The sequence below is a fragment of the Scyliorhinus torazame genome, chromosome 7, assembly GCF_047496885.1.
Source record: "Scyliorhinus torazame isolate Kashiwa2021f chromosome 7, sScyTor2.1, whole genome shotgun sequence".
NCBI classification, from domain to species: domain Eukaryota; kingdom Metazoa; phylum Chordata; class Chondrichthyes; order Carcharhiniformes; family Scyliorhinidae; genus Scyliorhinus; species Scyliorhinus torazame.
This window is the reverse complement of record NC_092713.1, coordinates 203,562,867-203,586,478: the sequence shown is the minus strand read 5'-3', so window position 1 is coordinate 203,586,478 and position 23,612 is coordinate 203,562,867. Positions and strand designations below refer to the sequence as shown.

Sequence of the window (23,612 nt, the reverse complement as noted above, 5' to 3'; positions counted from 1 at the left end):
CCCCCCCCCTTTCACCGTTTCCCCCATTTCCCCAGTGGGCAGGTTTCCTTGATCCGCCATTATGGGTTTGGACAACCTGTTTGCAGTGTGGGGGGGAATAGAGTTTACAACTCAGAATTAATTACAGACTTTTAAAAAATCAACTAGTTGACAACCTTGTGTTACAACGAAAAATCATATTTAAGAATTACAGCTGGTTGGCGAGCCGCTGATGGTAGAATGTAGGTTTTATATGTCAGTGGGGGTGCAGGTCTCCTTCCCCCTCCCCCCCCCGTTGCCCGAGTGCCAAAGGGCAGTTGGTAGCGGCCAGAGCTTATATAAGGCGGTGCCGCTCTCCCTGTTGCTCAATTGCCCGGAGCGCGTTACTAGGGAGACGTTGGTGGTGGCGGCAGGAGCGGCAGCAACGGGGACACTGATGGTGGCGGTGGGTGCATCCGCTTGTGAACTGCAGCAAAGCCCCCTTAGCAACGGCGGCATGACCCTCCCTGGGGGTGGGGGGTTCGAGGCCTGCCAAAAACACACTTATTATTATTTCATTTTTTTTCAACCCCAAAAAAACCCAGGGCCCAGCAATTTTGTTTTTCCTTTGGGTTAAATTGAGAGGGTTGAGTGGAGAGAGTTTGATTTAGTTTGTGTGAGTTTCAGGTAAGTGCTTGTTTGTCTGTTGCAGGAGGATCCCGGGCTCTCTCTTCCCTCAGTGCTGGGGAAGAGGCTGCAGGGGGGGGGGATCTGAGAGCCACTTGTTGGAAGTTTCCGTTCTTCACCTCTTTCCCCCCCCCCCCCCCCCCCCATCCACTATCCTGCCCACATGAAGCTACTGACAGCTGCAACTTTTTTTTTTAAACTTAGAATTTCCTTCTGTCCTCCAAGTAATAAGAACAATACCATATTTCTTTCAACCTGGAGGTGGTATATTTTACTCCTCTTGTGTCGTGCTCTGCAAGTGCAGCAGATATTGCATTCTGTTTCTGCCCAGGGAGTATTTTCTTGTCTTTCGGGGTGGATGTGGGATGGGGTGGCCTCTTGTCCCCTTCAGATGCCCCCATGCTTTGAGATGTCCACAGATCTGTTCGAGCTCTCGCAGAGGTTATACAGTGGCCCCTTCAGCTCCTGCTTCACTAGCTGCCACTAGGAGGGGCATCAGAGTTAGCCTGTCACATTCCCTCATTTCAGCCACCCCTCTCTTTCAGTCTCACAACATTGTTCTACAATCCCCCATCTCCTCCCCCCACCCTTCATCTCTCTGGTATCTCCTCCCCTCACCCTTCATCTCTCTGGTATTCCCCCTTCATCTCTCCGGTAACCCCCCCCCCTCCCCCCCATCTCTGGTATTCCTTCCCCCTTTAATCTCTCTGGTATCTCACCCCCCCCTTTCATCTCTCTGGTATTCCCCCCTTCATCTCTCCGGTAACCTGCCCCATATCTGGTATTCCTTCCCCCTTTAATCTCTCTGGTATTCTTCCCCCCCCCCCCCCTCCCCCTCCCCCTTTCATCTCTCTGGTTTTCCTCCCCTCCCCCCCTCATATCTCTGGTTTTCCTCTTTCTCCCCCCCCCCCTTTCGACTCTCTCGTATTCCTCCCCCCTCCCCTTTTATCTCTCTGGTATTTCCCCCCCCCCCCCATCTTTCTGGTATTTCCCTCCCCCACCTCCTTAATCTCTCTGGTATTCTCCCCTTCATCTCTCCGGTAACCCCCCCCCCCATCTCTGGTATTCCTTCCCCCCTTTAATCTCTCTGGTATTCCTTCCCCATTTAATCTCTCTGGTATTCCCCCCCCTCACCCTTTCATCTCTCTGGTTTTCCACCCCTCACCGTTTCATCTCTCTGGTTTTCCTCCCCACCCCCCTTTCCCCTCTCTGGTTTTCCTTCCCCCCCCCCCCCCCCCCATATCTCTGGTTTTCCTCCCCCCCCCCTTCGAATCTCTCGTATCTCTCCCCCCCCCCCCCTCTTTTATCTCTCTGGTATTTCCCCCCCCCACATCTCTATGGTATTTCTCCCCCCAAAAATCTTTCTGGTATTTCCCTCTCCCACCTCCTTAATCTCTCTGATATCCCCCCCCCAGTCTCTCTGATATCCCCCCCCCCCCCAGTCTCTCTGATATCCCCCCCCCCCCGGCTCTCTGATATCCCCCCCCCCCCGGCTCTCTGATATCCCCCCCCCCGGCTCTCTGATATCCCCCCCCCAGTCTCTCTGATATCCCCCCCCCAGTCTCTCTGATATCTCCCCCCCCCCCCAGTCTCTCTGATCTCTTCCCCCCCCCCAGTCTCTCTGATCTCTTCCCCCCCCACAGTCTCTCTGATCTCTTCCCCCCCCCCCACAGTCTCTCTGATATCTCCTCCCCCCCCCCCAGTCTCTCTGATATCTCCTCCGCCCCCCCCAGTCTCTCTGATATCTCCTCTTTCCCCCCCCCCCCCAGTCTCTGATCTCTTTCCCCCCCCCCAGTCTCTCTGATCTCTTTCTCCCCCCCCCAGTCTCTCTGATCTCTTTCTCCCCCCCCCCCCAGTCTCTCTGATCTCTTCCCCCCCCCCCCCCCCCCCAGTCTCGCTGGTATCCCCCCCCCCCCCCCAGTCTCGCTGGTATCCCCCCCCCCCCCAGTCTCGCTGGTATCCCCCCCCCCCAGTCTCTCTGGTATCCCCCCCCCCCCAGTCTCTCTGGTATCTCCCCCCCCCCCCCCCCCCCCCGTCTCTCTGGAATCCCCCCCCCCCCCCAGTCTCTCTGGTATCCCCCCCCCCAGTCTCTCTGGTATCCCCCCCCCCCCCCAAGTCTCTCTGGTATTCCCCCCCTTCATCTCTCTGGTATCTCCCCCCCCCCCCTTCATCTCTCTGGTATCTCCCCCCCCCCCCCCCCCTCATCTCTCTGGTACCCCCCCCCCCCTCATCTCTCTGGTATTTCCACCCCCTTCATCTCTCTGGTATTTCCCCCCCCCCCTTCATCTCTCTGGTATTCCCCCCCCCTTCATCTCTCTGGTATTTCCCCCCCCCCCTTCATCTCTCTGGTATTCCCCCCCCCCCCCTTCATCTCTCTGGTATTTCCCCCCCCCCCTTCATCTCTCTGGTATTTCCCCCCCCCCTTCATCTCTCTGGTATCCCCCCCCCCTTCATCTCTCTGGTATCTCCCCCCCCCCCCTTCATCTCTCTGGTATCTCCCCCCCCCCCCCTTCATCTCTCTGGTATCTCCCCCCCCCCCCTTCATCTCTCTGGTATCTCCCCCCCCCCCTTCATCTCTCTGGTATCCCCCCCCCTTCATCTCTCTGGTATCTCCCCCCCCTTTCATCTCTCTGGTATCCCCCCCCCCTTTCATCTCTCTGGTATCTCCCCCCCCTTTCATCTCTCTGGTATCCCCCCCCCCTTTCATCTCTCTGGTATCCCCCCCCCCTTTCATCTCTCTGGTATCTCCCCCCCCCCCTTTCATCTCTCTGGTATTTCCCCCCCCCCCTTCATCTCTCTGGTATCCCCCCCCCCCTTCATCTCTCTGGTATCCCCCCCCCCCTTCATCTCTCTGGTATCTCCCCCCCCCCCCCTTCATCTCTCTGGTATCTCTCCCCCCCCCCCCTTCATCTCTCTGGTATCTCCCCCCCCCCCCCCCCCTTCATCTCTCTGGTATCCCCCCCCCCTTCATCTCTCTGGTATCTCTCCCCCCCCCCCCCTTCATCTCTCCGGTATCCCCCCCCCCCCCCCCCCCCCTTCATCTCTCCGGTATCCTCCCCCTTCATCTCTCCGGTATCTCCCCCCTTCATCTCTCCGGTATCCCCCCCCCCCTTCATCTCTCCGGTATCCCCCCCCCCCTTCATCTCTCCGGTATCCCCCCCCCTTCATCTCTCCGGTATCCCCCCCCCTTCATCTCTCCGGTATCCCCCCCCCCTCATCTCTCCGGTATCCGCCCCCCCCTCATCTCTCCGGTATCCCCCCCCTCCGGTATTCCCCCCATTCTCCCTGGTATCCCCCCCCTCCCCCTTCATCTCTGGTATTCGTCCGTCCCCCTTCATCTCTCTGGTTCTCCCCACCCCCCTCATCTCTCTGGTATTCTCTCTTCTCTTCCCCCCCCCCCCCCCCCTATCTCTGGTGTTCCCCCCCAGTCTCTCTGGTATCTCCCCCCTCTCTCTCTCTGGTATTCCCCCTCCCTTACTCTCTCTGGTATTCCTCCCCGCGGCCCCCCCCATATCTCTCTGGTATCTCTCCCCCCCCCCCCCCTTAATCATAGGTATTCCCCTCCCCCCCTCCATCTCTATCTCGCCCCCTCCCCCCCCCCCCCCCCCCAGCTCTCCCCCTCCAGCTCTCCCAACCCCCCCCCCAGCTCTCTGGTATTCCCCCTCCACCTCTCTGGAATTCTTTGTTTCTCTCTTTGTCCCTCCCACCTTGCCCACCTTCATCTCTCTGGTTTCAACCCCACCCCGCATGCCCAAATCCCTCTATTCTCTCCCTGGTTTCCCCACCCTCCCTTCCCCTCAACTCTCTGGGATCCAGCCCCCCCGGCCTACTCTTCTCTCTAGCCTGCCCACCCCCTCCTCTCTTCCCCAAACCCTCCTCCATCACCCCAGTTCGTCTCTTCCAAACCCCCCCCCCCCCTAAAATAACGCCCATTCATTTCTCTGGTTTGCCGCCCCCTTTTATCTCTCTGGTTCCCCCCCACCCACATCATTTCTCTATTACTTCGTCTGGGTGTGTGTGTCCGCCTTTTGTGGGTTCCCCCACCCCCCCCCCCGCCTTTTGTGGGTCGTCCCCCCCCCCCCCCGCCTTTTGTGGGTCGTCCCCCCCCCCCCCCCGCCTTTTGTGGGTCGTCCCCCCCCCCGCCTTTTGTGGGTCGTCGTCCCCCCCCCCCGCCTTTTGTGGGTCGTCCCCCCCCCCCCCGCCTTTTGTGGGTCGTCCCCCCCCCCCCGCCTTTTGTGGGTCGTCGTCCCCCCCCCCCGCCTTTTGTGGGTCGTCGTCGTCCCCCCCGCCTTTTGTGGGTCGTCGTCGTCCCCCCCGCCTTTTGTGGGTCGTCCCCCCCCCCCCCCGCCTTTTGTGGGTCGTTTCCCCCCCCCCCCCCGCCTTTTGTGGGTCGTTCCCCCCCCCCCCCCGCCTTTTGTGGGTCGTCCCCCCCCCCCGCCTTTTGTGGGTCGTCCCCCCCCCCCCGCCTTTTGTGGGTCGTTCCCCCCCCCCCCCGCCTTTTGTGGGTCGTCGTCCCCCCCCCCCCGCCTTTTGTTGGTCGTCCCCCCGTCCCCCCCCCCCCCGCCTTTTGTGGGTCGTCCCCCCCCCCCCCCCCCCCCGCCTTTTGTGGGTCGTCCCTCCCCCCCCCCCCCCGCCTTTTGTGGGTCGTCCCTCCCCCCCCCCCCCCGCCTTTTGTGGGTCGTCTTCCCCCCCCCCCCCCCCCCCGCCTTTTGTGGGTCGTCCCCCCCCCCCCCCCCCCCCCCGCCTTTTGTGGGTCGCCCCACCCCCCCCCACCTTTTGTGGGTCGTCGTCCCCCCCCCACCTTTTGTGGGTCGTCCCCCCCCCCCCTCCCCCGCCTTTTGTGGGTCGTCGTCCCCCCCCCTCCCCCGCCTTTTGTGGGTCGTCGTCCCCCCCCTCCCCCGCCTTTTGTGGGTCCCCCCCCCCCCCCGCCTTTTGTGGGTCCCCCCCCCCCCCCCCCCCGCCTTTTGTGGGTCGTCCCCCCCCCCGCCTTTTGTGGGTCGTCCCCCCCCCCGCCTTTTGTGGGTCGTCCCCCCCCCCCGCCTTTTGTGGGTCGTCCCCCCCCCCGCCTTTTGTGGGTCGTCCCCCCCCCCGCCTTTTGTGGGTCCCCCCCCCCCCCCGCCTTTTGTGGGTCCCCCCCCCCCGCCTTTTGTGGGTCGTCCCCCCCCCCGCCTTTTGTGGGTCGTCCCCCCCCCCCCCCCGCCTTTTGTGGGTCGTCGTCCCCCCCCCCCCCCGCCTTTTGTGGGTCGTCCCCCCCCCCCCCCCGCCTTTTGTGGGTCGTCGTCGTCCCCCCCCGCCTTTTGTGGGTCGTCCCCCCGTCCCCCCCCCGCCTTTTGTGGGTCGTCGTCCCCCCCCCGCCTTTTGTGGGTCGTCGTCCCCCCCGCCTTTTGTGGGTCGTCGTCGTCCCCCCCCCCCCCGCCTTTTGTGGGTCGTCGTCGTCCCCCCGCCCTTTGTGGGTCGTCGTCCCCCCGTCTTGTGGGTCGTCCCCCCGCCTCTTGTGGGTCGTCCCCCCGCCTCTTGTGGGTTTCCCCCCCCTGCCTTTTGTGGGGTCCGCCCCCCCCCCCCGCCTTTTGTGGATGTGTGCGTGACCCCCCCCCCCGCCCACCCGGCCTTTTGTGGGTGCCCCTCTTCCCCCCCCCCCCCTCTCCTTTTGTGGGCGTGTGCATCCCCCCCCCCCGCCTTTTGTGGGTGTGTGTCCCCACTCTTTGTCTCTTTGCTTCTCTCTCGTCTCTGGGTGCCCCCCGCCCCCGCCTTCTCTGTGCACCTTCCCCCCCCCCCCCGCCCCCGCCCTCTCCCTTCTCTGGGGCGTCTCTTTTCCCCCCCCTTCTCTGGGGGTTGTCTCCCCCCACGGCTCTCACAGCGTGGTGCCCTACTCCTTGTCTCTCTCGGTCTCCAACCGCCCCCCCCAAATCCCGTTGCTCTGGATCATCGCCCCTTCCTTGTCGCTCTGGGTACCCCCCCTCTACCCCCCCCCCCCCCTCATCGCTCTGAGTTCCCCCCCCCCAATTCTCTGTATCCCCCAGTATCTCTGGCGGCGGCATCGTCCCGCTACCTCCATCCCCCCCCCCCCCTCCCCAGTCTCTTTGGGCCTCCCACCCACGTGCCTCTCTTAATCCCCCCCCCCCCCCCCCCCCCCCAGCCAACTCGCCCCCTTCCACTCGCCTGCTGTCTCCCCTGTTTCACTCGGGAACTCTGAGACATAACCTAAAATCTCGAGCTAAGCCTTTTTAGGAATTTAGTGCAGAGGTACTTCTGTGTCCAGAGGATGCTTAAAGCTTGGTACTCTCTCTTCTAAATGCTGGCTCAATTGTCAGTTTTTAACGTGAGTGGTAGATTTTCCCCTGCTGCTTTGTTGCCAGATATGATGCTAAGGAGAAATATATCAGCCACCATATCTTGGATTGAGGAACAGGCTTGGGGCCAAATTACCTAAACTTTTTCTGATTGTGTTCTCGCTCGTGCTCACCAGCTCATGCATTTGTGCTTGCTTGCTCTCATTCCGTAAGGAGAACAGATAGAAACACTTCTACATACAATTAATAATAAAAGGTTGGAAGTCTCTTCTGTGAGCTCAAGTGGTTATATGGTCTACTTCTGTCCTTATTTTTGTTTGCTCGCTCTCATACACTAGTTTGGTTCACATACTATCAATCTCCCATTCGCTCTCAATCTCTCGTGCCATCCTCGTCTAGGAACTCATTGTGTCCAGAGACCCAGTCCTGAATCCTGTTCCACTGCTATGCAGGTTTCGTGGTTTTTAAAAATTCTACTCTGGGGAAATTCAGAGGTTTTAAAAAAAAAAAAAAATCTTGGAATCTGTTTACATTCAATTCCATTTATTCCAGACCTCTACGTTGTGTAGATTGGATACTGTAAGGGATATACGCAGCATCCATTGTGCTTTGAGATGGAAACCCATCCCCATTTGTACAATGAGAATATGTGAAGGGTCAGTACTTGAGTAGGGAGTACAAGACTGTGATTGTTGAGAGAATCTCCATTTGGTTCCCATTTATCTACCCATCTCTCCTAAAGGTGCTGAGTAGGTCTCAGGTGCAGTTTTTGGTGGGCTATTCCAGGAAGTGAAGGTGTGTACATGAGAGGAGGTAATTTGAGCTTTTGTGGCAGAAGTGACTGAATGATGACCGTGGACAATTAGCTTGAAGCACAATTGGGACATGCCCGAGATCAGATAATTTTGAACAGAATGGAAACGGATCTTTCTGGGCAGGGAGCTCCAATTCCATACGGGAGCCACATTCCCCATGGATCCACATATTGCATTGGTTGAGGCCTGAGAACCTGCCTGCCTGTTGCCTTAGTTGATTATTACTCCAGATACCAATGAAAAAGGGAAGTGGCAAGTGGAAACCTTAGTGCCAGTATTCTAAGAAGGGGAGAAAACTTCCTCTTGAAGCGTGTAGTTTTGTAACACAATCATATGCTCAAAGGAAAGGTTAAAAATCCCAAAGTGACCTTTATCAATATTTTAATGTGTTATCATTGCACTCCTCATTATCCTTGTTGGTAATATTGATCTCCCATACTACGTTGCGAATTGCAATTGGGTATCACTTCCTTTCCTGCTCCAATGGAAGGAATGGTGCAAAATTAGGTTTCTGTGTTAGTTTTTAAAATTCATTCATACGATGCGAGTATTGCTGGCAGGGTATATCTAATTGCCCCATGACCCGAGTGGCTTGCTAAGCCATTTCAGAGGTCATTTAAGACTCAACCACATGGCTGTGGATCTGGAGTCACAGGAAGGCCCAGACCAGGTAAGGATGGCAGATTTTCTTCCCTAAGTATCATTGGTGAACCAGATGGGTTTTTACAACAATCGACCAATAGGCATCATTCGACTTTTAATTCCAAATTTAAAAAAAAATTGAATTCAAATTTCACCATCATTGGATTTAAACCTGGGCCCCCAGAGCATTACCCCATGTCTCTGGGTTACTAGTCCAGTGATAATACCACCACACCACTATTGCACTATGCCTTGGATGCATATCTACGATGCAGGTATGTTATTTTGTGGTCCAAGTCTTCGTCCTTGTGAGGTTGGTGGAATTCTTTCCCCGAAACAGAACTTTAAAGGGAGTCTGGTGAGAGGACATTCAAGATCACAGGCAGAACATTCTTCGGCACCTCCTGGAAGTTATTCACAGAAACCCCATTGGCAACAGACAGGGAGTGGAGTGGGAGATGTGTATTTGTGAAAGAGCTCATTTTAAGAATGGAGCATTGTATCCCTTTCATGTACTGGCCAAAGGGAGACAATTTTCTGTTCCTAAATCCTCCACCAGGTGCAATACTCTGAGGGAAGCCAGAGACTTCCTTTGGATGTCCGTGAAAGTATTGCAGCGGTTTGCTTTTGCCTTCTGCAGTATGGATGACCAGGAAACTCTCCCGCCCTTTGCTGACTGCCATTGGGCCTCTTGAAAGGATTTACAGGCTGATGACGCGTTTGGCCACATTAGGCAAACAACTTTAAAAAAAAAAAAAAAAAAATTATGGAATGTGGGCGACACTGGTTAGGCTAGTGATTATTTCCCTTCCCTAATTGCCCTTGAGAAGGTGATGGTGAACTGCCTTCTTGAACCACTGCAGTCCCTGAGGTGTAGGTACACCCACAGTGCTATAAGGGAGGGAGTTAGTTTGACCCAGCGACGGTGAAGGAACGATGCTATATTTCCAAGTAAGGTGGTGAGTGACTTGGAGGGGAATCTACAGCTGGAGGTCATAGTCATAGAATTTACAATGCAGAAGGAAGCCATTTGGCCCATCGAGTCTGCACCGGCTCTTGGAGTGAGCACCATACCCAGGCCCACATCTCCACCCTATCCCCATGACCCCACCTAACCTTTTTGGATACTAAGGGGCAATTTGGCATGCCAATCCACCTAACCTGCACATCTTTGGACTGTGGGAGGAAACCGGATTCCCCGGGGGGAATCCACGCAGACATGGGGAGAATGTACAGACTCCACACAGACAGTGACCCAAGCCGGGAATCGAACCTGGAACTGTGAAGCAACTGTGCTAACCACCATGCTGCCCTACCTGGTGTTCCCAGGTATCTGCTGCTCTTGTCCTAGATGGTAGAGGTTGAGTTTGGAAGGTGCTGACATGGACCCTTGGTGAGTTCCTGCAGTGTATCTGGTGATGGTGTACACGGCTACCACTGTTTGTCAGTGGTGGAGGGAGTGAATATTTATGGAATGGGTAGCAGTCAAGCAGGCTGCTTGTTGTTCTTGATGGTGTCAAGCTGTTTGATTGATGGAGCTGCACTCATCCAGGCAAGTGGGGTGTATTCCAATACACTCCTGACTTGTGAATTGGAGATGGTGGGCAGGCTTTGGGCAGTCATTCTCACCTAGTCTCTGACATTCAGCTCTTTGTCCATGTTGAATGACCCTGGCGGAACCGAAACTGAGTGTGAGCATGTTATTGCTGAGTATGTGAAAATTGATTACACTGTTAATGACCCCCATTACTGATGATCGAGAGTAGACTGATTGGGCAGTAATTTACTGGGTTGGATTTGTCCTATTGAGTACAGGACATTTCGTGAGCAATTTTTCAAGTCTGCTAGATCCTAGTTTTGTAGCTGTACTAGAACAGCTTGGCTAGAGGCGCAGCATTTCTGTAGCACAAGTCTTCTGGAATATTGTCAGGACCGATAGCCTTTGTACTATCAAGTGCCTTCAGCTGTTTGATATCTCATACAGTGAATTGAGTTGGCTAAAGAATGACAAATGTGATGCTGAGGACTCTGGAGGAGACCGAGATGGATCATCCACCTGGCACTTAAGGCTGAATATTATTGCAAATGCTTCAGCCTTGTCCACTGAAGTGTTGGCCTCCTCCATCTTTGAAGATCAGGATACGTGTGGAACCTCCTGCTCAGTCAGTTTAGTTGTCCACCACCATCACGCTGGATGTGTCAACTGCAGAGTGTAAATCTGCTCCGTTGGTTGTGAAATTGCTTAGCTCTGTTTATCACTTGCAGCTAATGTAGTTTGGCACGCAAGTAGACCTGTGTTGTAGCTTCACCAGGTTGTCACCTCATTTTTAGGCGTGCCTGATGTTGCTCCTGGCATGCCCTCCATTGAACATGGGTTTGATCCCCTGGCTTGACAATGGTAGAGTGGGATATATGCTGGGCGATGAGATTGCAGATTGTGGTTGAGTATAATTCTGTTTTTGCTAATTGCCCACAGCACCTCATGGATTTCCAGTTTTGAGTTGCTGGATCTGTTTGAAGTCTATCCCATTTTGCATGGTGGTAATGCCACACAATACGATAGAGGGTATCCTCCGTGCCACAGTCCCGGACTAGCAGTTACGTCCTTTAGGACCCAGCCAGCTTGGTGATACTACCGAGCTACTCTTGGTGATTGACATTGAAGTCTTCCATCTCAGAGGACATTCTACACCCTTGCCACCCTCAATGCTTCCTCCAAGTGGTATTCAACATGGAGGAGTACTGATGCATCAGCTGAGGATTGTCGGTATGTGTTAATCAGCAGGAGGTTTCCTTGCCCATGTTTGACTTGGTGCCATGAGACTTTGAGGTCTAGAGTCCATGTTCAAACTCCCTCCTGACCGTAAACCACTGGGCTGCTGATACAGCTATTACCTCTGCTGGTGATGGTGGTGTCTGGGACATTATCTGTAAGATATGATCCCATGAGTATGACTATGTCAGGCTGTTGCTTGATTAGTCTGTGAGACAGCTCTCTCAACTTTGACACATGGCCCCAGTAAGGACTTTGCAGGATTGACAGGGCTGGGTTTGCCATTGTCGTTTCAGGTGTTTGGGTCAATGCTGGGTGGTCTGTCTGGTTTCATTCCTTTTGTTGTGATTGAATACAATCGAGTGGCTTGCTAGGCCATTTCAGAGGGCACCTAAGAGGGCATTGTGTGGGTCTGGAGTCACATGTAGGCAAGTTTCCTTTCCTAAAGGACATTAGTGAACCAGTTGAGTTATAATTACAATGCTTTCATGGTCAACATTAGACTTTTAATTCCACATGCCTTATTGAGTTCCCTGTATCATGAGTCCAACAACAATAACACTGCACCACCATCTCCCCTGTGGCCTTGAAGGACTGACTTTGGATTTGAACCTGGAATTTCTGGTCTATAGGTAGGGAGGCTACCTACCCACCACCACAAGACCTGCAATTCGTAAATCAAGGCCAGATAATCCAAATTCCCAGAGCATTGTCGTTTTTGGATGTCATAAGTGATTAAGGTTTCAGGGCAGTCCTTAGACCTAGTTCAGGATTAGACCTTATTGAGGTCTTGACCTTGTATATGAGAGAAATTCAAATGCTCCTCAATAAAACTGTGGTACTAAAAGTGAGGCTTGTATTTATATAGCGCCTTTCATGATCACTGGGCACCCAAAAGTGCTTTACAGTCATATGAAGTATTTTTTTTTAGTGTATTCACTGTTGTAAGAAATGCAGCAGTCTTACAACAAAACTCCCGCAAAAAGCAATATGATAATGACTGGATCATCTGTTTTTGTGATTTTGATCAAGGAATTAATATTGATCAGGACACGAGGGATAACTCTCCTGCTCTTCAAATCATTCCATACAATCTCTTGCATCCACCTGAGAGGGCAGATTCAGTTTAATGTCTCCTCTGATAGATGACATCTCTGACCATGCAGCACTCGAATGATACTGACCAACATTGAAGCAGAACAACTTAGAAACAGGGACTTGCTGTATAAATAACCAACAACAAACAAAATTAAATTGGATGTAACCAAGTTGAGTTGAAAAATGCATGCAAACAACTTGCTTTTTGCTTCCCTGGACTCGGGCCACATGTAAACCCTTCAATTTGACCACAGCCTTGAAGAGTTGAACCACCCATTTTGATTTGGGTGTGAAAAAGAGTAAGAAAGGGAGGGCGGGGTGAAACAAATGGTCAGAAGGATAGTTTAGAGCCCACCTTAATTTTTGTATTCATGTCCTAGATTGGGACCTGAACCCACAACGTTCTGACTCCGTTCTGACTAACTGAACTACAGCTCAGACTGTTGAAGAGAACCGTTATTTTCTGGAAGGAGGAAGCATTTTCAGTGATTTTCCTCTTCTCCCCCCGCCCCCCCCCCACCCACCCCCACCCCACCACCACACACACACAAAAAAAATGAAATATTGGAGACATTTTGAAAATCGACAAGGTACCTGAAAATGTTATTTATAATGCCAAACTGGGATACTAATCCCTTGATGGGATTGAAGGCTGATAAATCCCAGGGCCTGATAATCTCCATCCCAGAGTACTTAATGAAGTGGTCCTAGAAATAGTAGATGCATTGGTGGGCCTCTTCCAAAATTCTATAGACTGGAGCAGATTGGAGGGTATCTAATGTAACCCCACTATTTAAAAAGGGAGATGGAGAGAAAATTATAGACCAGTCAGCCTGACATCCATAGTGGGGAAAATGCTAGAATCCATTATAAAAGATTTAATAGCAAAGCAGTAGGAAAACAGTGCCAGGATCAGACAGAGTCTGCATGGATTTACGAAATTGAAATCATGCTTGACAAATCTACTGAAACTCTTTGAGGATGTAACTAGTAGAGTTGACGAGGGGAAACCAGTAGACGTGGTTAATTTGGACTTACAGAAGGTATTCGACAAAGTCCTACAGAAGAGATTGGAGTGTAAAGTTATAACGAATGGGATTGGGGGTAGGGGATTGAGATGGTAGAAAACTGGTTGACAGACATGAAACATGGAGTAAGAATAAATGGGTGTTTTTTCAAATGGCAGAGAGTGACCGAAGGGATCAGTGCTAGGGCCTCAGCTATTCATAATATATATTAATGATTTAGATGAGGTAACTAAATGTAATATTTCCAAATTTGCAGATCGCTCCAAGCTGGGTGGGAGGGTGAACTGTGAGGAGAGTGCAGAGATGCTTCAGTGTGATTTTGGGCAAGTTGAGTGAGCGGGCAAATGAATGGCAGATGCAATGTAATTTGGATAAATGTGATGGTATCCACTTTTGTAGCAAAAGCAGGAAGGCAGATTATTATCTGACTGGCTACAGATTGAGAAAGGGGAATGTGCATTGAGATCTTGCTGTCCTTGTACACCAGTTGCTGAAAGTAAGTATGCAAATCCAGCAGGTGGTAAAGAAGGAAATTGGTATGTTGCCCTTCATTGTGAGAGGATTCAAGCACAGGAGCAGGTATGTCTTGCTGCAGTTATACAGGGCCTTGGTGAGACCACACCTGGAATATTGTGTGCAGTTTTGGTCTTGCTATAGAGGGAGTGAAGCAAAGGTTTACCAGACTGATTCTTGGGATAGCAGGCCTGACTTATGAGGAGTCACTGGGGCGGCATGGTGGGGGCAGTGGTTAGCACTGCTGCCTCATGGTGTCGAGCACCCGGGTTCAATCCTGGCCCCGGACCACTGTTTGTGTGGAGTTTGCACATTCTCCCCGTGTCTGCGTGGGTCTCATCTCCACAACCCAAAGATGTGCAGGGTAGGTGGATTGGCCACACTAAATTGTCCCTTAATTGGAAAAAACTTAAAATAGGATTATGTTCACTGGTGTTTAGAAGAATGAGGGGTGGGGGGGTCTGTCTCCTAGAAACCTTGCAAATTCTAACCGGACTGTACAGGGAAAATGCAGGAAGGATGTTCCTGATGGTCGGGGTGTCTAGAACCAGGTGGTCACAGTCTAAAGAAACGGGATGAACCGTTTAGGACCGAGACAAATAGAAATATCATCACCCAGAGAGTGGTGAAGTGAAATTCATAACCACGGAAAACAGTTGAGGCCAAAACATTGTATGCTTTTAAGAAGTTAAAAAGCATATGGGGGGGGGGGGGGGGGGGCGGGTGGGAGAGGAAGCAGGAACTGCTTACTGCATTGGATGATCAGCCATGATCATAATGAATGGCGGAGCAGGCTCGAAGGGCCGAATGGCCTCCTCCAGCATTATTTTCTATGTTTCTAATCAAAGTAGTATTTTCTGTTTTTGTTTCCAACTTTAGCTGTTGCCATTTTATATCTATGCTTTCTATTATACTGTAATTTGAGGGGGATTTTATGACCTAACCACTTCCTAATCCTATGGATTACTTGAAACCTGGATCCTTATAATGTTGAAGTGTTGCCTTGATTTGTGTTATGACTGAGAGCCTTTTATGGTTTGGTATGTCACTTTAAACTTTGCCGCAGTCTCAAAACTTGACAGTGGTACAAGATTCCACCGAAGCACTGGTCCCCGATATTGGAGTGCAAGTGCTGGCTTTGCAAGCTTCCAACTTTATTGTGAAATATTCCCAGGCTGCAATTTGTAGGGTTGGATTTTCTTTTTTTTTCTTCCCTGGCGTGACTTCAACTGTAAATGGGACTGTTTTCCTGGGAACGGTATTTTTTTTCCTCATTGCTCCAGCACTGTGCCAGTGACTGCGCGAGCAGCTCGAGAGTGCACAGCTCTAGCACTGGGGCTTGTTCACACAGCCTTTGCTCTCTAACAATCAACCTTGGTGACTGCCAACAGAAAGCTTTGACTTGTGTGCAGGAAAGATGTCTGTATGTAGACATTTTCCAATCTGCCAAATTAGTAGATTAACAGTAATTACTGTTGTACTATTTGCTGTTGGACCCTGCTTAGCAGGGCTGTGCATGTTGGAGATTGTTGACAGATTGTTTTTTGAGATTGCCTGTTTTATGGCGCGCTCTTCTCTACTGTATTTGGAATCATGGTCTAAAGTGCGTACAGTAATCAATGGGGTTAAAAGATAAACTGTCTAATTCTGGCTACAGCACTCTTTAATATTAGAAACAGTTTAGTGTGACAAAAGTGGGTGAGTATATATATTTTCCTTTTTAGCACCTCCAAATAAACATTCTGTCTAATCTTAAGTTAAACCTAAACCCTTCAACTGTACCATTCAGTGTATTTGTAACTCTTTTTCTGGACAGGAGTTAAAATGTTATACATTGCAATGTCTTAAAACTGGCAGGAACCCAGTCCTATTTGGATATTTGCTGTTTTCACTCATTCTCTCTTCTAGCCAGCCCAACCTGACAAATGTAGTCTGGGAGGATGGGGTTAGGTGCATGCATTCAGCAATGTGTGCTCGATTCAGGAAGCAACACGTTCCCTACCTTACTGGCCTTCAGAAGCAACCTGAATTAATTGTCAAACTGCATTGTGGGTGCTGAAGGGATCTGTTGATCAGGTCTGGTGATGCCTTGCAGTTACCGACCTGACTCTTGAGTTGCGTTAGCCAAATGAACCCTGCCGGATAATAGATCGCTTTGGATTCCAGACTGTACATTTTCTGGCTGCTTTGTCTGCTTTCCTGTTCTGGTTTGTTGTTAGAAAAGATAGGGACTGCCCCAAAGGGCTATATACTATAAGCAAGCCGTGCACTTTTGGACTTTCACTATAGCTGAATGTCTGTTAGTGCACTCTATTGCAAAAGAATATCTTTTGTCCACTTTCCTGTTTATTACCATTATTTATTTGCATGTTAGCTTCTCCATGAGCTGGCCAAGGGAACTTAATGGTACATTGAGCTACGTGCTGAGTTAGAATTCAGTCAGAATGGTGAGATTGTCCTGTTTTTTTCCTGTGTGCAACAGGAAAGTGCACATGTGTGTGCACATGGAGGGCATTCTCATCCCGGTGTTCTCGTTATTGTTATCTTAGGGAAAGTTTATCTTATGAAACCACTTTGACTGGGAGCAGTTATGCCATATATATATATATATATATAAAAGGTCCCTTGTGTTCTGAAACCATCCCATTTACATTGTGGTGACACTGACATGAATGCTGTAACGTCGCGCGGGGACTTTTGCTGAAATTCAACGTTCTTTGGCTCCAGATCTTCCCTGTGATTGGTGGGGTTAGGGGTTTTGTGAGGAGAGAAGAAGTGTTTGGGTTGCTATATTTGCTGGAAGATTTGGGTTCAGCCAATCCAAAACCAGAATAATGAAACCCATTCATTGCAGTTGCGTCAGTTTGTTTTTATGCTGCTTTGTCTCCAAGGCAACCTTTAGAAAGCCCATTCAGTAACTTGGTCTCGGTGCCGAGAATGACACCTTTGCAGCCTCGTTCGCATTATAGGTTTGTTCTTTGTGACCTGTGCGAGATGGTTCTTCATGCCACCAAAGGCAGCAGCAATGTGAACAGGCTTTCAGTCTGAGGAGACTGAAGTTGGCTGGGTTGTGGGGAATAAAGCACTCGTTCACACAGCAACTGTTACTTTTCAGAATGTCTTCTGTTGAAGTACAGTGTAAAAAACATCAACTATTTAGCCGTTGTTGTAGTTAATGGTGGGTGGAGGTGGCCAGTGTAACGGGTATAAAACTTTTCTTCATTTGTTCATGGCATGTGGCATCCTGCATTTATTCATTCCCTATCCATTTTGCCCTTGAGAAGAGATGGTGAACTGTCTTTTTGAAATGCTGCTGCCTGTGTGATGTATGTGTACACAAAATGCTTTTGAGTCGATTGTTTCAGGATGTAAGGTAATTGAGGATGGGCAATAGATGTTGGTCTTGCCAGCGACGGCCACATTCTGGGAAAATTAAAAATATCTTCACCCAGTTGCAATGAAGGACTTGCAGGTGGCAGTGTTCCCATTTACCAGCTGACCATATCCTTCTAGGTGGTAGAGGTTTGGAAGGTACTGCCAAAGAAACCTTGGTAAGTTGCTACAATGGATCTGCCAGATGGAACACACTGCTGCCACTGTGCGGCAGTGGTGGAGGGAGTGAATGTTTTGAGATGGTGGATGAGGTGTCAACCAAGCGCAATGCTTCATCCTGTTGAGTGACGAGATTCTTGTGTTGTTGGAGCTGCACTCATCCAGGCAAATAGTGTGTTCCATCTGGAATCCACCTGATGTGTGCCTTGCAGATGGTGGACAGGCCTTGAGGATTCAGGAGGTGTTTCCTTTTACTTCATTTTGACAGGATGTGGGCTTCATTGGATAGGCCAGCATTTGTTGCCCATTCCTAAATGCCTTTTGAGACGGTGTGGTGAGCTGGTTTCTTGATCTGCTGCAGCCCATGTGGTGTGAGTGCACTGACTATGCTATTGGGGAGGGAGCTCCATGATTATGACCCAGTGCCAGTGAAGGAACAGCAATATATTTTGAAGTCAAGATGGTTTGTGACTTTGGAGGGGAATTTCCAAGTGGTGGTTTCCCATGTATCTGCTCGCTGCAGAGTTCTCAGTATTTGACCTATTCCTGTAGCCACAATATTTTAGATGGTCATTGCCTGACACAAGTATGGATGTTTCTTGGCACTTGTCAGCCCAAGCCTGAGTGTTGTCTAAGTCTTGTTGCATGCAGACACAGACTGCTTCATTATCTGAGGAGCTGCGAATAGAACTGAACACTGCAATCATCAGTGAACGTCCCTACTTCTGATCTTGTGATAGAGGGAAGGTCATTGATAAAGCAGCTGAAGATGGTTGGACCGTGGGCATCTCTTCCCAATATCCTGGGACTGAGAAGATTGGTCTTCAACAACCATAACCAAATTCCCTTGTGCTACATATATGGCTCCAGCAAGTGGAGTCCCTGATTCCCAGTGTCATCATCAAAACCAATAACCAGTAATATGATTGGGCCTACGTTTAGCTCATGATCAAACTGTATGTCAAGTCTAATGCGGTGCTCAAGACCCGAATGCCAAGCAGTCAGCTGAACTGAGATTTTTTTTCACTGATTTCAGATTGGTTACTAAACGTCCAGTGACAAGTTGTGCGTTGGGAATAGCTGCCCAATCACTTGTTTTGAGTTTTTGAAAGTATGAGGGTTATTGTTGTTTGTTATCATTACCTTGGAATTATGCTAATATGACATTGATGTCAGTATTTTAACTGAATATTGTACCATGTATACTTGTTATTAATAGAAAGTGTGGGTTTGAGAGCAGTCAGATCTGAAAAAGCTACCTTTCAGTTTAATTAATTTCCTATTCCATACCACTCTTGTGTTATTCTATACTTGTCTATCTTATTACATGTCTTCTACTGAGGCATGAGTTGCTGTTGAGAGGAACTTTGCATCCGAGTTGGACTTCTCTAGGCGGGATTATTAAATTTGTCTTTATTCCTCTCATCACCCTTCTGCAATCCTTTATCTGGAATAGAGGCCTGGTCAGGCGTTTTTTGTTCAATTGAGGGATTTCTGTATCAGGGAGAGGAAAATTTTACTCTTTGAATTCCATTATTGCAGTTGATTACTTAAAGTATAGCATTGAGTTGGATGTAGAATGTAGCTGTAGGTATTCTTTCCAAGCAATGTTTTAACTCTAGCTCAAAACAATTCTCCCCCCCCCCCCCTTCCCCCTCCCCCAGACTGAAGTGATATTTCTGTTTCTCGCACATTAACCCTAAAGACTTTCCGAGTAAGTTGTGTGTGTGTGTGCGCGTGTGCCTCGGTTGTGCCATGTGAGAGATGAGTTGTGGATGGGAATAAAACACAATATGACCAAAGTTTTATTACAGTTGGATTGTTTCTTTGTGGGGTTGGGTGGAAAACTTTGTTGCTAACACGACACATGAGCTCACTCATTACAAATTGCTATTGGCACTTATAGTTAGTTCCTTTCAGTTTGGTCTTCATTGCCAATTTACAAAGCTGAGAAACTTGCTGAGAATTTAAGTGCAACTGGTCATATTAGTCCATTGAGGATTTTTTAAATGCATTAATTGACTCCATGAGTAACCAGGCCAAAGTAAAAGACATCTAGGCTCCAGTTTATATAATGTACTCAAGTTTTCAGTGGCCATCACTTTGCTCAGTTGTTTAGTCTTAATCTTTTGGAGCGGTTGTTTTTTGTGGTGACAAGAGTGTTCCCTGAACTATTTGGCAGTCCAGAAGAGAGACCTGCAACAAAATTGGCCATGTTCAAACCATTTCTCCGCATGAAGAACTGAGCATTGGATTGAAGAGGATCAGCCAGGTTAGAAACTAAAAATTAGATTCAGCATGGGAAATTGGATAATTTAAAAAAAGAAAGAAAACAAGACTTTTTACAGACAGTAAACCATTTTTGAAGAGTAGTGCTGCACTGGGGAAAAGGTTGCATTTTTCATGTGTAAAACAATCTCCATTACCTCTACTGGGAATCCTTTGTTTTTTAGCAGTCTGAGAAAGTTTACTCTGTGCATTTGGCCGCAGTCCATTCAGTAAAACGGTCACTAGTGAGGTCTGCAATTTCAAACTTAAGGTTAAATGGCAACTTGGGTGAAAGTAGCAGGGCTTTTAATATCTTTGTGGGGGGGAAAAAGTTTCTAAATGCCTGCTGAACACATTTTCTGCAGCCTGTTCAGACTGATCTCCAGCTGTTTTATTCCATTACTTGGTGTTATATTTATACTATAGTCTTAGGCAAATTCTGAATGTGTTAACTTGTGCTCAGGCACAGTCACAGATTCCAGCAGTGTGTGGTTAACTTGAATCTGGTTACTAGGCTTTTGATTATGTCGGTCATTTCATTTATTGATTGAGACTTGAAGGAAGTTCCTGACAGCAAGCATGATTTTGAAACACTACTTTGCAAATTGCAGACATTTTCCTATAGCGATCTCTTCCTTTTTATTTGAGCTGTGTCAATGCCTGCATTCTTGCAGCATCGAGCAGGAACATCAGAATGGCTCTTGGGGTAGGAACAGCCTGTCTTGGTTTTCCTTTGTTTATTTCGGGTCTGAGAGTCTGTTGTAACACAAGACTTTTCCCCAACCACCCCACCATTGCTCCACCTGAGACTGATGGTGTACAGCATTCTGAAGCATTGTTTTTGCAAATTGCAGAATTTAGGTATTTTTGGACTTGTGGTTGGGTGAGGATATTTTTACATTACTTTAAATCAAGGATTAGCATTGAAATTCATATCTTTCTTTCATTCTTCCCTGCCCCACGAGAAGAAAGACGTATCAAAATGCTGAGCACGACAGACATCCTCAAATAGCTGCACTGCTATATACATGACATCAGGTCAAACACTGGCAAGGAAACTTCCTTGATTACCACCTACTATAGGTGGTAGGTGATTACCACCCCAGCTCCACCAACACTTGCCACTTCAGCTGATGAATCCATCCTCCTCCATATTGAACACCACTTGGGGGAAATGAGGGTGACGAGCACAGAATGTACTCTGGGTGGGGTCTTCAATCTCCCATCACCAAGAGGGGCTCGGTAGCACCACTAGTGACTGCACTAACGAGTCCTAAAGGACAGACTGGTGAGGGAAAAACCTATTTTGAGTTTTTCCTCATCAATCTACAGTTGCAGATGCATCAGACCATGAAACTATTAGTGAGAGTGACCACATGCTCCTTGTGGATCAAAAGTCCTGTTTTCATGTTGAAGGTCCTCTCTGTCATATGTTGCACTCCCACTGTGCTAAAGAGGATCGATTGCGACAGATCTAGCAACTCAATTGGGAATCCATGAGTGTTGTGGGACATCAACAACAGACTTTTATTTAACTTCATGACCCGGCATATCCCTCATTCTATCATTACCATCAATCTGGTTCAGTGAAGAGTGCAGGAGAGCATGCCAGGAGGAACACCAGGCATACCTAAAAATGAAATATCAGCCTGGTGAAGCTACAATACAGGTCTACTTGCATGCCAAACAGTGCAAGCAGCATGTGATAGGCAGAGCTAAGTGGTCCCACAACCAATAAAACAGGTGAAAGCTCTGCAGTCCTCTGGTTGTGTATGGTAATGGACAATTGAATAACTAACCGGGGAGGAGACTCCACAGATATTCTCATCCTTCATGAAGGAGCCTGCAAGCACCAAAGCAACCATCTTCAACCAGATGTGCTGGGTGGATGGTCCATCTCCCTGAGGTCCCCTGCATCACAGATGTCAGTCTTCAGCCAGTTCGATTCACTCCACATGATATCAAGAAACATCTGAAGGCACTGGCCCTGATAATATTCCGGTGGAGACCTGTGCCCCTGAATTAGCCTTGCTCCCTTGACAAGCTTTCTAGTACAGCTATAACACTGGCATCTACCTAGCAATGTGGAAAATTGCAAAGGTAAGTCCAGTCCACAAAGGACAATCCAACCCAAATGATTGTTGCCCTTTTTCGTCTACTCCCGATCATCAGCAAAATGATGGAAGGGATTGTCGACCATGCTACCAAGCGGCAATTAGTCACCCATAGCCTGGTCACTGACGCTCAGTTTGGGTCCTGCCGGGACCATTCAACTCCTGACCTCATTACAGCTTTGGTCCAGACCTTGGCAAAAGGGCTGAACTCGATGGCAGCTCGGAGGCGCAGTGGGTAGCACTGCTATCTCATGGCACCAAGGTCCCAGGTTCGATCCCAGCTCTTGGTCACTGACCGTGTGGAGTTTGCACATTCTCCCCGTGTTTGCGTGAGTTTCACCCCCACAAACCAAAGATGGGGCAGCACTGTAGCATTGTGGATAGCACAATTGCTTCACCGCTCCAGGGTCCCAGGTTCGATTCCGGCTTGGGTCACGGTCTGTGCGGAGTCTGCTCAACCTCCCCGTGTGTGCGTGGGTTTCCTCCGGGTGCTCCGGTTTCCTCCCACAGTCCAAAGATGTGCAGGTTAGGTGGATTGGCCATGATAAATTGCCCTTTGTGTCCAAAATTGCCCTTAGTGTTGGGTGGGGTTACTGGGATAGGGTGGAGGTGTTGACCTTGGGTAGGGTGCTCTTTCCAAGAGCTGGTACAGACTCGATGGGCCGAATGGCCTCCTTCTGCACTGTAAATTCTATGATGTGCAGAGTAGGTGGATTGGCCACGCTAAATTGCCCCTTAATTGAAAAAAATTAATTGGGCATTCTAAATTTTTTTTTAAAAATTAAAAAAGGGCTGAATTCCAGAGGGGAGGTGAGAGCGAAGGTGCTTGATATTTGTGGAGTGTGACACCAAGGAGCCCGAGCAAAACAAGTCAATGGGAATCAGGAATGCCCTTCATGAAAAATTGTGAATAGGCAATAGAATCATAGAATTTACAGTGCAAAAACACCGGCCCTTGGAAAGAGCACCCTACTTATGCCCACGCCATCTACCCTATCCCCATAACCCAGTAACCCCACCCAACCTTTTTGGACACTTAAGGGCAATTATCATGGCCAATCCACCTAACCTGCACATCTTTGGACTGTGGGAGGAAACCGGAGCACCCACAGGAAACCCACGCAGACATGGGGAGAACGTGCCGACACCGCACAGACAGTGACCCAAGCCGTTAATCGAACCTGGGACCCTGGAGCTGTGAAGCAACTGTGCTAACCACCCACCGTGCTGCCCAAGATGCTGGTCGAGCAAGCAACACCCACTTCCCCTTTTTAAAAATTAATTCATGGGCTAACTGGTGGAAATTGTACTTGGAAGAAAAAAAGATGGTTATGGGCAGCACGGTAGCACAGTGGTTAGTACTGTTGCTTCACAGCACCACGTACCCCGGTTTGATTCCCTGCTTGGGTCACTCTGTGGAGTCTGCACATTCTCCCCATGCACATTCTGTGGGCATTTACTCCAGGTGCTCTGGTTTCCTCCCATAAGTCCCGAAAGGCTTGCTTGTTTGGTGAATTGGGCATTCTGAATTCTCGCTCTGTACCCAAACAGGCGCCAGAGTGTGGCAACTAGGGGATTTTCACAGTAACTTCATTGCATTGTTAATGTAAACCTACTTGTGACACTAATAAAGATTATTATGATTCTTGGGAGGTCAATCTTGGTCGCAGGACATTGCTGCAGGAGTTCTTCAAGGTAGTGTTCTAGGCCCAACCATCTCCAATTGCTTGATGAATGAATGACCTTCACTCCACCATAAGGCAGAATTGTGGATGTTCACGAATTGCACAATATTCAGTACTGTTTGCAACTCCTTAGCTCCTGAAGCATGTTTATATGTAGCAATTCAGCCCAGGCCCGATAAGTAGCAAGTA

General features: G+C 49.6%; 1 protein-coding gene across 6 annotated transcripts in view; it reads left to right on the top strand.

The window, feature by feature from the left end:
* The first annotated feature begins 346 nt into the window (after nucleotides 1-346).
* The window catches only part of fam53c (family with sequence similarity 53 member C), a 178,494-nt gene continuing 155,228 nt past the window's right edge, over nucleotides 347-23,612 (top strand). For 4 of the 6 annotated variants that reach the window (XM_072511967.1, XM_072511961.1, XM_072511969.1 and 1 more), the window contains exon 1: nucleotides 347-424. The gene's annotated coding sequence lies outside the window, so the exon portion shown is untranslated. Of the gene's footprint in view, nucleotides 425-456; nucleotides 646-23,612 lie in introns of those variants that run through there. The other 2 variants (XM_072511964.1, XM_072511962.1) reach the window with 2 other exon arrangements.